Here is a 14447-nt window from a genome sequence, read left to right as displayed (position 1 = left end):
TTTTTTTTTTTTTTTTTTTTTTTTACCGGTATCAGATATCGAACTAGAGTCCTTGCGCTTGTGAGGCAGGCAGTGGAACCACTGAGCTAAATCCCGGCCCCTTCCCTCTCTTAGTTACGATGAGTTCTCTTAATGGCTGATGGTGTTAAATTCTAGATACTAGACACCTTCATCCCACATTTGCAATATTCCTGCAGTCAAGCAGGAAGTCTCTATACTGAGAAGGGGTTGGTCAAGTACAGCCCACCAGGTGTCTGCAGTCAGGAGCCCTGCCTGGCCCTGGAGCTACCTGGTGACTCCCCACTGCTCTAGTTCATGCCAGTCCTCCCCTTGTTGTAGCTAATGTTCTTCACTACAGATAGCACCAGCACCTTTTCAGAAAAGCTCTTTCTGCACTCTGGCCTACCTTGGCTGTTTCTCACCTGGAAAATTTCCTGGCTATCCTCACTTTTACTGATCTCCCTTCCTAACAGTCACATTCACTTTGGAGCTTGAGCTGTCACAGTACTTCACTACTCATTGTGGTGACAGTGAAGGGCGATGGAGTGAGGAACACAGACCTTCAGAAGTGAGCTTCCTTTCATTTAGGTTTTTTTTGTTTTTTTGTTTTTTGTTTTTTGTTTTTTGTTTTTTTGTTTTTTGTTTTTTTGGTACTGGGGATCAAACTTGGGACCTTGCACTTTCTTTTTTTTTTTTTTTTTTTTTTGGGTTGGGGGGAAAAACTTGGGGCCTTTCCCTTTTTTTTTTTTTTTTTTTTTTGGCTTTTTGAGACAGGGTCTCTCTATATAGTTGAGACTGACCTGGAACTCGCTACGTAGCCCAGGCTGGTCTTGAACTCACAGCGATCCTCCTGCCTCAGCCTCCTGAGTGCTGGGATTACAGATGCAAACCACCATGCCCGGCTGGGACCTTGCACTTTCAAGGCAGGCAGCGGAACCACTGAGCCAAATCCCTGGCCCTCTTCATTTAGTTCTTATCAAAGGGGTTTGGGACATCTCCTTCGCCGCTGCCTTATCCACAACCAATGCCAGGTCAAGGGGGCGTCCCACCAGAGGGTATACCTTGTCTTCCCCACACGCGAGCCATCTCCAGATGGGAAGATCCCCCACCGGGGCCCTCGGGGCCAGATTCTACTGTGGCCCTGCCCTTAAGGGCCACAGGACCTCCTGATGCTGCTGAAAACCCTCGCTTAGTTCATTGGCCATTTTCCACTAGTGATTTATATAATTGGAAATTGCAAAACCCCCCATTTTCGGGCAAACCCATGATATTAATTAATCTGTTAGATTCTATTCTATTCACCAACCCACATGGGATGATTGCCAACAACTGCTTCAAATCCTCTTCATCACAGAAGAATGAGAGAGGATTATTAAGGAGTCACGGAAATTGGTTGCCAGTGAAGATGGTAGACCCACCACTATCCCAGAACAGATTGAAGCTGGGTTTCCACTGAGGAGACCGGAATGGGACCCCAGTACTGAGGCAGGTAAGGAGAGACTCAAGTCTTACCACCAGACTCTACTGGGGGTCTCTACACTGCCGCAAGGCAGCCTACAAATTTGTCTAAGGTAAGCCAGATCATCCAAGGAAAGGAGAAATCTCCGAGTGCCTTTCTAGAGAGGTTAGAGGCATATCAGACATATACTCCCTTGGACCCAGAAGAGGAAAACAATAAATCTGTAGTCTGCATGGCCTTTGTTAGCCAATCGGCTCCTGACATCTGGAGAAAACTACAGAGAATTGAAGGCTTTGAAGGTAAGAGGCTGACCGAATTAGTAGCAATAGCTGAAAAAGTATATAATAACAGGGATCCCCTAGAAGAGAGATAGGCCAGCAGAATTGCAAAGGTGTTGCTGGCCGCCTCAGCAGGCCCAGGGTGCGAACATGAACTTAAAAAATAGCCTTTAAAGGAACTGATCATAAAGATTACAACATTGAGAGAGGGAAATTAGGGACAAGGGAATTACACCCCATATTCGGAAACTAAAGGAGATGGGGATCTTAACTCCATGCCAGTCTGCCTGGAACACACCACTGCTCCCCATTTGGAAGCCCAATTCAGAGGACTACAGGCCAGTGCAAGACCTTTGAGAGGTAAATAAACAAGTAGACGATATTCACCCTACTGTGCCTAACCCCTATACTCTTCTTAGCTCTTCACCCCAGAACAGACAGGTTTACACGGTGCTAGACTTGAAAGATGCCTTCTGCCTCCCACTGGCGAAACAAAGTCAGCCTCTCTTTGCCTTCCAGTGGACAGACCTGGAGAATGGATTCAATGGACAATTAACTTGGACTCGACTCTCACAGGGATTCAAAAACTCGCCCACCATCTTTGACGAGACGCTCCATGACAACCTGGGTGAGTACAGGACAATGTTCCTGGAAGTAACTCTTCTACAGTATTTTGAGGATTTGTTATTGGCTACACAGACTATGGAAGAAGGCACAAGGGCTACGGAGGGCCTTTTACAGATCCTTGACAGATTGGGTTATCAGATTTCGGAAAAGAAAGCCCACCTGTGCCAATTGGAAGTAATCTACTTAGTTTACATACTCAAGGGGGGACAATGCCACTTGTCCACAGCCCGGAAGGAAACCATCCTCCAGATCCCACAGCTAACAATCCGCCGCCTAAGGCACTGTCCTTTATGGCCGTTTCTAGGTCTTCCAAGACACCACATGTCTGTGTCCTATGGTTTACCTGCATTGGCTGCACTACAGATGTTGGGATGAGGGCCCTCCCACCAAGGGGTTAGGACTAAGATGTGCCCTCTCTTCTGAGGGACCCAGAGTTAATAGGCTGTGACCATCTCTGATGAGCAGGAGAGATACAGGCCGGGAAGCAGAGCACTCTGAAGCAGAGGACAACCCAGAAAGCCAGTTAGGTGGATGGCTTACAGTGAAGTAACCCTACTCGAGACTTAGAATAAGGGGCTCCAGGACCAGGAACCCCAGAAAATAAGTAGCTCTCAAGCATCTTTTCAGATTTCTTTCTCCTTTTCTCAATTTTTTTTCCTTTTTTAAAAAATTGAGACATGGGCCAGGGATTCAGCTCAGTGGTTCTGCTGCCTGCCTCACAAGCACAAGGTCCCAAGTTCAACCCCAGTACCCCCCCCAAAAAAGTGAGGGGCTTGCTATGTAGCTCAGGCTCACTACGGACTCACCGTGTAGCCAGGCTGGGCTCAAACTCAAGGCGACCCTCCTGCCTCAGCCTCCTGAGTGCTGGGATTACAGGAGTGCCGCACTATGCTCAGCTCCTTTTCTCTTTTTAAAATATAAAATATGGGGCCAGTCGCTTCCTGTCTCACAAGTGCAAGGTCCCGAGTTTGATCCCTGGTACCAAAAAAATAAATAAAATACAAAATATGGTTTTATTTCTGATTTTTAATACCTGTACATTTAACAAATACTTTTACTCTGATAATACATTCTTGCAATTAGCAAAGCCCTTGAATTAACTCTTGCTTCCTTCTTCCCAAGGTTTACCTCTGCTTGTTTCCTAACACAGAACTTTGTTTTCCTTAAATGCTCACTTCCTTTCCACACCTCTCCAACCTGTCACCCTGCTTCTTCCTTTCCAGAGAAAACTGATCAACTTGTGTGAGCCTGTCAGCCACGGTCTTTAAGTATGTCTGGAAAGTGCCGGAAGTGGACTGGAGGGGGGTCCTTCCCTCCCAAGACAGAGGGGCTCTGGAAGCCCCAAGGCAGCCTGCTCCCTCTCAGCTTCTTACCACTGGAGCACTGGACACTGCTGCACCTCCAGAGCACGCTCCCGCTTGAAGCCGTAGCCTCTATCTGGGCAGGGGCAGGGGCAGGGCCAGTGGTCAGCGTGAATGCACCAGTGACTAGGGAGTAGGGAGGAGGAGGTGAAGGGGAGGCTGCAGTCAGGACAGGTGTAGGGCTTCTCACCTGCGTGTTCGTGCTGCTGGATGGCCGGCAGGTAGGGGTAAGTGAAGCAGCTCTTGCAGCCCTTGCATTTGGGCATGGGTAGGGCTTCTGGTGTGAGCCTGCCTGTGCATGGCGAGCAGCTCCAGTGGCTGAAGCTGCACCCGCAGTGAGGTGCAAGTAGGGATTTTCTCCCGTGTGGATGAACTGATCCTGGAGCAGGTACTTTCACTGGGAGAAACTGAACAGGGAAATGATTTCTGAACAGAAGGAACCTGTGCTATAGCTAACCTGGGAGCAAGCAAAAGGCTCCTCCTAGCTTCGCCATCTCCTGTGCCTTTGTTCTTAGTTTCTGTGACCCCTGCTTCCTGCCATATGTGAAAAGGTAAATCCTTGTGTACCTTTCTATCCAATTGTGTAAGCTGAAAGTATCTACCTCAATAAACTAATGCTGAGTGTCTTGCCACTGCATCCTCACCCCTCTTTTCCCAAACCTATATAAATCCTGTTCACTGCTCAGATGGGACTAATTAATCACTTTGCAGAGAAGTCCTGGATCAGTTCTCTAGTGAAATTAACCTGCCTCCAACTTCCAGGGTGTGTGCTCCATTCTTCTCAGCCTGACTCTGTTATGCCACCTAGAGCTACAACACCAGGAGTTATATTTGTTACAAGAAAATGAGTCTGGCACTGCTCACAGTGGAAAGGCCACTCCCTAGGGTGGACCTGCTGGTGGCTGGCCAGGAGGAAAGGATAAGGGAACTGCAGACACCATCTGGGCAAGGCTAGGGTGGTCTGCAGGCTGCACTGGCCTTGAGCCAAGGCTTGATGGGACCCTGCCCAAGGTTTCAGCACAGCTCAGAGCAGGCACCTTTGGCAGAATTTGAGCCAGGTGGCATGCTGTCTGGCAACCACTCCTTGAGAGACATTTCATTTTCCATGTCTTTTGGTCTCTTCAACTCTTCTTTCTTTCCCATTTCCATCCGTAGATCCTGAGACAGGAAAAAAGAACTAAAAACTTTCTAGACCTTGTCCCACCCTAAAAGTTAGCATAGGGCAAAAGCAAATTTCCAAGCTGGGTATGGTGCCACATGTTGGTAATCCCAGCACTCAGGAGGCTAAGGCAGGAGGATTCTAGTGAGTCTGAGGCCAGCCTGGGCTACATAGTGAGTTCAAGACCAAGTTGAACTACTTAGTGAGACTGAAAACAACAAAGGAGGGCCAGGGATTTGGCTCAGTGGTTCCGCTGCCTGCCTCACAAACCCAAGGGCCTGAGTTCAATCCCTGGTAACCCCCCCAAATAAAATAAAATAATTTTAAAAATAACAACAAAAGGAAATTACCTTGTCTGCTGGTTAACACGGGAAGGTTTTGACTACTAAGAGGTAATGGTGCAGAGTCAACAATTTGAACACCTATGTCAGGCCGTGATGGTCCCACACCCCGTGGAGTTTACAATCTAAACCTCTTCATGATCTTTGCAAATCAGGCATTAAATGACCTTCCTTGGTGCCACTGGAGGTCATCAGCACGAAGTCTACACTTGGACGCACACCAGGATCCATGGAAGACCTGGGTGCAAATACATAATGATGGCTGAAGGAAAAACACTTTGACTTCATTTTATGATCTCTCTACGACCCTGTGAACCACATAATTAATATCAAGGACAGGCAAAGTGCAGAATTTGTAATCCCAGTGCTCTGGAGGCTGCGACAGGGAGATCACTAGGAGTTCCACGCCAGCCTGAGCTACATAATGAGTTCAAGGCCAGCTTGAACTACATAACAAGACTGTGTCAAAACACCCACCCCACCCCCGCACACAATATCCAAGAACAGTACTGGCTATCATAGCTTTTCCTCAGGATAGCTGCCCTGCTTCCTCCAGGGTGTTCTTTTATCTTGCTTTTTCCTCGCTCTTGGCTCTGCAGAGCCAGTTTCTCCCTCACCCTTCATCTTCACTTTCTCCCATAAACTTGGCCACTGCTAAAAAATCAAACAAACAAACAAAACACTCCCCTATTAACAGAGTGTGTTCGTTTTATTACAAATCCTGCAAAGGAGAAATCCTGTGCTCGGCTGAGAACACAAGAGAGGATGAGGCGGCTCATCCGAGTTTCCAGCCCACTGGCCTGGGGAACATCAGTCCCCCTTCCCACAGGTTATTCGGGGCTCTGCTGGAGCACGTGCCAGTCGCGACACCCCCCACTCTGGGGAGAAGTGCCCGGCCACGTCCGCGAGATTCCTGGTCCCTGGCCGCGCTTACCAGGGTATATCCGCCAGGGGCCGGTCCAAGGGAAACCTCTCAAGTGCTCGGCTAATATAGGCTCCCGGGATACTTGGAAATGCTATAGTTTTCGTGTGTTTCCTCAGGGAAACCCATCAGGGCCCACAGTTCTGCCCTTCATCACCTGAGAGCTAAGGGGACACAAGAATGCAGCAGGCTGTTAGACAGGTTCTGGCAGATCGACGCTACTCCCACTGCTATTTATGTGAGACTTCTGACGGACAGGTCCAGATATTCGGGGCTTTGAGGTGAGTAGAAGCCAAACCGCAAAGAAGGCGGATTTGTCCTGGGCGGATCTTGTGCCCTGGGTTATTAGGGCGGGACGGATTTTTTTACCCACAATATGGGGAAATTGAACTCAGCGACTTCTCACTGAGTTACAGCTCCAGTTCCCTCTTTATTATTTTCTATTTTGAGTAGGGTCTCGCTAAATCTCTCCCACACCGGGGAGATATCATTTAGAGATGCAGAAAGTCAGGTGACTGCTCATAGCCCGCAGAACCCATATCCAAAGGTTCTGAATCCCAAGTCCACTTAAGTGCTTACAGTAGGATTTGGTACAAAGTAAATGCCTAATAAATATTAGTTTATTTATTTTGATACTGGGGATCGAACTCAGGACCTTGCGCTTGCTATACAGACGGCGAGACCACTGAGCTAAATCCCTGACCCGGTTTATTGTTCTTAATTGTAATTACAGTTACCATTAGTATCCTATCTCAATCAGAAAAGCAGTGTTAAATTACCGCTGGTAAATGTGTAATAAAAACTGAGAAATGAATCAAATCACCTCTTAACCCACAGCTACTATGGGCTTATTTTAGTTTTATATGTACTACTGACGGGTCCTCAAGACCCATTAATTTTATTTTTTATAAAAGCAAAAAAGTATGCTAAATTTGTATCTGTAAACTCATTATGTAAATATTTGTAACAAAAAATTAATTTTCAAAACACTTAGAACAAAGTTTCTTACAGCACTGATTACAAATTGGCATTTAAAAAAAAATTTTTTTTTTTTGGTTTTTTGAGACAGGGTCAGACTATGTAGTTGGGACTGACCTGGAACTCACTATGTAGCCCAGGCTGGTCTTGAACTCACAGCGTTCCCTGCCTCAGCCTCCCAAGTGCTGGTATTACAGGCATGTGCCACCACACCCAGTTTACAAATTGGCATTTTAATCTGGGGATTTAGCTCAGTGGTTCCACCGCCTGCCTGGCAAGTGCAAAGTCCCGAGTTTGATTCCCTGTACCCATCCCCCCCAAAATTGGCATTTTACAAGTGTCACATTGGAGAGCAATTCTTCTGTCCTTGCTGCTGGGACATATGGCCCATATTTTCCTTCTTTTGTCAGGTTGACTGTACTCTTCTGTTATAGGAACCTCCATTCCCAGGATTTCTGCTATAAGTTTTCATACTTTTATAGGCACTTTATTAACAGCCATTCTGGGATGTAGATTTTCCTCAGTTAACTGCATCTCAAGGGTTTGTTTTTTTGTTTTTTGTTTTTTTTTTTGGTACTGGGGCTCGAACTCGGGTCCTTGCGCTTGCAAGGCAGGCACCGGAACCACTGAGCTAAATAAATCCCCAGCCCCATCTCAAGGGTTTGAATAAAATCAAAACGTTTTATTATTTCACTTTGTTGTATAAACTGGTACAATATGTAGGATAACACCTGAAACATTTAAAATAGCATAAAAAATGTCATTTGTCAACAGTTGGTTCTTCTGCATTTCGAATATAATGGATATTTTCTATCTAAATGGTCAACTCTAGATTTTGTGTCATTATAAAAGTGAATAATTTCAGGCTTTCTTGTCAACAGAATTGCTGTTAACAGAATTGATATTAATATGACACTTTTGCCCCTTTTTTGGTACATACAGAACTAATGTGTGACAGCAGAAAATCCAAATACTGATGTCTGAATTCAGCTCGTTTTCTATTTGGTAAAAATTCAGGTGGGATAGCCTATAGGAACCAACCTATAAATTTCCCCCCTGACTCAGGAAGCTGACAAGGACTAAAGACAAAGACACAAGGATAATTTGGAAGAGGAGGGCCAGGGAACTTTGCCTCTAGTGGACAATGAGAGCCCCAAACTGCCAGTGCTTCTCACTTTTGTTAGACTTGCACAAAGAAGCGAGCAAGCGTGTGATCCAGGGTTCAGAGAGAATTTATCGGGTTCTCATAATTTGTAGAAGACACCTGAATGTGTTTTTTCTTTTTTGTTTCTCTCCTTGAAACTGGTTGATGCTGGCATACAAGCAAACAGCCCGAGAAGGGGGATGGCTTTCTGTTCCCTCCCCTGCCTCTCAAGAGCTCAACCTAGGTTTCAATCTTACAGCTGGTTTCCTACAGTAGCCCTCTTATTTTTTTCAAAGTGCCTACATAAATCAGATTTTTCTTGTTAAGTTCATCAAGAAGTTCCACTGAGCCATACCAACTGTCACCGGTAATGTTTTAGTACCTTTAGTACATTCCAGCAGCCTAGGAAAAACTCTTGTAAGATTTAATGAAGTGGGTTTGGTCAGATTAGCTGTCTTTATTTCAGCACCAGCATATATTTCTGCATTTAGCACATAATGAGTCTTAGCATCAGCTAAAATCTGCATCTTTATGCCATATTTTTCTGGCTTATTAGGCATAAACTTTTAAAAACTGAATCTTCCTGGAAATGGTACCACCATCTTATCTATAGTTAGGCGGAATCCAGGAGAATAACATTGACCTGCTGACAGATTCATCAAATAAGTCTGAGTCAGTAGCTAACCTATTGTCTAGATTCAACATTATCAAATCTGATAACATACTAAAAATAAAAATCCAGCCAGACTCACAGTAGCATGAAAAATGGGTCTTCCTGTTCCATTTGTTGCCCACATTTGAATGAACAGATACCTTCATAGCCAGTAAAAACTAATAACTTAGGTTAGTGCTTTGACACAGGAAAAATGTGATATCCTATTTAGTACGGATAGGTCCTCAGGACCCAATATATTTCTGTAGAATCTTAGACCCTGAGCATGAATCTCGTGCACTCTGGACTAGTACTCCTTGTGGTTGGAGACTATAGAAACACTTAAGTGTGGGCGCCAACTGTAGGCAACCCTGGTCTTGCTACAACCCACACAGGCATAGCATCCAAAGCCAGGAAGAACGGTGGGAGATGAACAAAAGATGACAACACAACAAGATTATTCTTTTTTTTGGTACCAGGGATTGAATTCAGGATTGATTTTGAGATTGTGAGGCAGGCCGCGGAGCCACTGAGCCAAATCTCTGGACCTTTTTCTTTTGTTTTTGGTACCGGGGATTGAACTTGGGTCCTTCGCTTGCAAGGCAGGCCACTAAACCTCTGAGCTAAATCCCCGGCCCCAGACCTTTTTCTTTTTGGTACCAGGGATCCAACTCAGGACCTTGCCCTTGCAAGCCTGGCTCGGTGCCACCGAGCTAAATCCTCAGCCCAGCTTTTCTCCTTTGTACACACAGACAAGGTCAATTAGGCCTTAATTCTCTCTGGCTGACAAGTAATGTTGACCAATTAAGAAAACACAACATTTTTTTAAAAGTGCGTTGGGTCTACAAGACCTACCTGTAGTAGCTGCAGGTTATGACTTTTTCAGACTTTTCCACCCAGTCATAGGAGCAAAGGATGGGAGTCCTAAATGTGTAACAAAAAGCTGTCTATCCTCACAGAAAAACCTTTCTTTTTTATTTTTTGAGACAAGGTTTTCCTGTGGTTCAGGCTGACCTTGACCTCACTATGTAACCCAGCCTGTCCTTGAACTCTCAGCAGCCTCCTGAGTTCTGGGATTGTAGGCACATGCCACCATGCCCAGAGATTTTTTTTGAGGTGGGTATCGAGTTACTGGGGATCGAACTTGTGTCCTTGTGCTTGCGAGGCAGATAGTGGCACCGGTGAGCTAAATCCCCGGCCCCCCAGAGATTTTTTTTGAAGGTAGGACTTCAAGATTTATTTCAAGCCTGGCCTGGTGGTACATGCCTGTAATGTCACCACTGTGGGAGACTGAGGCAGAGGTCTGCAAATTTGAGTCTTAACTTAGCAATTTAGAGAGACTTTGTCTTCCTAAAATTAAAAAGCGTTGGAGATATAGCTCAGTGTGAAACTCTTAGTACCAAAAAAAATTTATTTCATGTTCATAAAATTCATTGTATTTTATCATATAAATTTTTTTTTAATTTTTTTTCCCTCCAGAACTGGGGATCAAACTCAGAACCTTGCAAGTGCAAGGCAGGTGTGGTGCCACTGAGCTGAATACCTAGCCCTAATATAAACGTATTTAAAAGAATATATAACCAAGCTAGGCATGGTGGTACAAGCCTGCAATCCCAGCACTCGGGAGGCTGAGGCAGGAGGATCGTTGTGAGTTTGAGACCAGCCTGGGCTACATAGTGAATTCTATGTCAGTCTCAATTACGTAGTAAGACTCTGTCTCAACAAAACAAAAGAATATATAAACAAAAGTGGTTTCTCAAGTATTGGACTCCTATACTACTATGATAGTATAGTTGCTACAACCACTTTAGAAAACTGTCAGTATCATGCCATTCCCTATGACCCAACAATTCTACTCTTAGATGTATACTTAATAAAAATGTATAGCTGAGTGTAATGGCACAGATCTGTAATCCCAGGCACTTGGGAGGCTGAGGAGGATTGCCACAAGTTTGAGGCCAGCCTGGGCTATATATTAAGACCCTTAGACCCTGTCTCAAAACAAAAAAAAAGAAGAAGAAGAAGAAAGCAAGCATAAAATGTACATACCCGTATCTATTCAAAGACATGTACTCAAATGTTCTTAGTAACACTAGTGGCAATAGCCAAAAACTGGAAACTCCACAACAGTGGAATGGGTAAATTATAGGCTATTTATTAAGTGGAATGCTATTCAGAGTGAGAATGAATGAGCTACAGCTACATGCAAATTATGGACGAATCTTAGAGTAAAGAATGCCAGCTACAGAACAGTATGTGATATATGACTTCATTTATACAAAATTTTAAAACTGCCAAAACTAACTCGGGCTATTAAAAATCAGAATACCATATCCTTTTTGCTTCTAGGATATTTCTAATATTGTTTCTTTCTCTCTGTCTCTCTTGTGTATGTGGGGGCAGGGGCTGTTTTGTGCTAGGAATTGAACCCAGGTCTTTCACACTGAACTAGATCTCTAGCCCTTTTCTTTTTTTTTTGTACCAGGGATTGAACTCATGTCCTTGTGCTTGCAAGGCAGGCCACCAAACCACTGATCTAAATCCCCGGCCCCCTTTTTTTTTTTTTTTTTGAGAGAGGTTCTCACTATGTAGTTGAGACTGACCTGGAACTCGAACTCACTGTGTAGCCCAGTCTTGAACTCAGAGCGATCCTCCTGCCTCAGCCTCCTGAGTGCTAGGATTACAGGCGTGCACCACCACGCTCTAGCCCTTTTTATTTTGAGTCTCACTAAGTCACTGAGTTGCCCAGGCTTGGCTTGAACTTGTAACCCTCCTGCCTCAGCTTCTCTGAGCACTAGGATTACAGGTGTGTACCATTATTCCTGACTAATAATTGTGTTCCTTTAGGGTTTTGTTTTGCTTTGCTTTGTTTTGAGGTGGGGTCTTCTTTTGCACTGGCCTAAAGTATTGTTTATGACCCTTAGGCAATCTCAGTCTTGATACACCAGGAAGAACGTCCAATAAGAACAATTAAGTCCTCTTGGCTAAAGTAGTGCAATCAGCAATAACAATAGCATCAAATAGGCTAAAGTAGTACAATCAGCAATAACAATAGCATCAAATAGATCCTAGAAAAATGACAAACTGTGGTAACTATTAATTTGCCATCTTTAACCATATGAACTAGGTTTGTGGTTATACAATAAAATCTAAAACAAACCAGAAATTTGTATACAGTAAGTATGTCCTCAGCATAATGACTTACCCTCATGCGAAAGAACCAGGGATTAAGTCAAATAGGCAGCAATATCTCATCCCCAATAAATTGAAGAGACAGGATCTTGCAACAGACTAAAAACCCAAAAGCTAGTGAAACCTGGAAGACCTCTCAAGAAGCAATCATTTCCTAAGGCTTCTAAATACTAACAATGAAGTTACTTGCCATAAACAATTGACAAACATCAACCCAGGAATTAAACTAAAAAAATAGAAAATGAAAAGACACTTAAGCAAGTTGCAATCCCAAACTTTTAGCTCATCAAAGGCAAACTCAGGGGGCAATGAGGTGGAGCAATTTTAAACTCACCTACCTGGACTCTCTGAAGTGGTAACAGCAGATGAATGAGGCTCTAGAAAAATATCAAAGCAGAAATAGTTTCTCTGATAACTACAGAGATGGTGACCATAATGAAAGACATAGTTAATGACTCTAGAGCAGATACTGATTAAAACAACAACAACAAAAATAGAGGAGCTTAGGAAAATGATGAAAATCATGAATGCCCAACATAGAAAAGAAATCAAATGTATGAAACAGATTCAAACAGATATCCAGGTGATTAAAAATTCCAGTTAAAAGTATACGCAGAGGAATGAGCCAATGTGATGATAGAATATCAGATAGAGAAGACAGGATTGAATGTAGCAACCATGAAAAGAAAGATTTCTTAAAAATAGCAAAGGATCACAAAAAATTCAATCCAACAGCTGCTACATGTTGCAAAGAATAATAGATTGATCAGAGTCAATGAAAAAGCAGAAGATAGTAGAAATGACATAAAGAACCTGTTCACAGAAGTAATAGCAGAAAGCTTACTAAGCAAGGAAAAAGAATTTGACACACAGATGCATGAGGCTTTGGAACTCCAAATACTCATGATTAAAATTTACACCACAACACATAATAGTGAGAAATTCAACACAAGAACAATATTAAAAGCTATTAGAGATGGGCCGCCACCTGCCTCGTAAGTGCAAGGACCTGAGTTTGATCCTCAGTACAAGAAAAAAAAAAATGATAAAAGCTATTAGGGAAAAGAAACACACCACCTATAAAGGAAAATCCGTCAAAATTACAGCAGACTTCTCAACACAAACCCTCAAGTCAAGGAAAGCCTTGAGTGAAGTATTTCATGACCTAAAAGAAAATCTCCAAATAAAATTGATATACCCTACAAAACTATCTTTCAAAATTGATGGAGAAATAAGATACTTCTATGACAAAGAACACCTGAAGAATTTCATTACCACCAAACCAGAATTTCAAATGTTCTGAAGGACATTCTAGAAAGAGATAATGAGGACTGCAACTCCATGAACCCATAAGGCAACACAAGCAATTAAACAGAAGGGGAAAAAAAAGGGAACCACCAGAAGGAAAATAACATGACAAGGGTAAGTCAATACATACCAATTATAGACATCAATGTAAATTATCTCAATTCATCAATTGACAGAAACTAAGACTGGGAGAATGAATCAAGAAACAAGATCCAACAATATGCTGCATGCAAGAAACACATTTAAAGAGCCAGGGATTTAGCTCAGTGGTTCTTCCACCTGCCTCACAAGTTTGATTCCCCAAGTTTGATCCCCAGTACCAAAAAGAAAGAAAAAAACTCATTTAATTTCCCCCAAAAATTCATAGACTGAAAGTCAGAGGATGGAAAACAATATTCCATGTGATATGAAACTGGAAAAAAGGGGTAGCTATTCTATTTGCACACAAAGTCCATGTCAAGCCAAGACTGATTAAGAGAGACAAGGTCACTACATCCTTGTAAAAGGAACAATCCAAGAAGAAGAAATAACAATCATAAATACATATGCACCCAACATCAGCATATGTAACTATATAAAACAAATATTAACGGATATGAAAAGTCAAGCACTAATACAAAAGTTATAATTGGGAACCTCAATCACTGCCACAAATAGGTCAACTAGACCAAAAAAAAAAAAAATCAAGAAATATCAGTACTAATGTAAAATTTTGAACAAATGATCTTAGTAGATGTCTACAGAGTGTTCCACCTCACAACATGAGAATGCACACTCTTCTTAACTACACATGAGATGTTCTCCAAAATAGACCACGTACTAGCTTTCAGAATATGTTTAAGTAAATACAAAGGAATTGAAATTATCCCATGCATATCAGACCATAGTGCAATGAAATTGGAAATCAATAATAAAACCACAAGAACTTCATAAACACATGGAAATTAAATAACACCCTTCTGAACAACAAATGGGTCACAGATGAAATTTAAGAACAAATCAGACAGTTTCTACAATTAATCAAGA

The 14447-nt window shown here is 43.0% G+C and overlaps 1 long non-coding RNA gene across 3 annotated transcripts in view; it reads left to right on the top strand.

The window, feature by feature from the left end:
- Window positions 1–4806, top strand: part of LOC104857481 — an 8322-nt gene extending 3516 nt beyond the window's left edge. Inside the window, exons 2-5 of one of the 3 annotated variants that reach the window (XR_004515203.1) lie at window positions 474–568; window positions 1287–1489; window positions 2257–2365; window positions 3588–4806. This is a non-coding gene — a long non-coding RNA (uncharacterized LOC104857481). The remainder of the gene's footprint in view (window positions 1–473; window positions 569–1286; window positions 1490–2256; window positions 2366–3587) is intronic. The other 2 variants (XR_778865.2, XR_778866.2) reach the window with 2 other exon arrangements.
- The last annotated feature ends 9641 nt before the right edge of the window (window positions 4807–14447 follow it).

This window comes from Fukomys damarensis, unplaced genomic scaffold (assembly GCF_012274545.1).
Source record: "Fukomys damarensis isolate Sample0158 unplaced genomic scaffold, DMR_v1.0_HiC HiC_scaffold_34, whole genome shotgun sequence".
In the NCBI taxonomy this organism is placed as follows: Eukaryota; Metazoa; Chordata; class Mammalia; order Rodentia; family Bathyergidae; genus Fukomys; species Fukomys damarensis.
The sequence above is the reverse complement of the archived record's forward strand: the minus strand, read 5'-3'. Positions and strand labels throughout refer to the sequence as shown.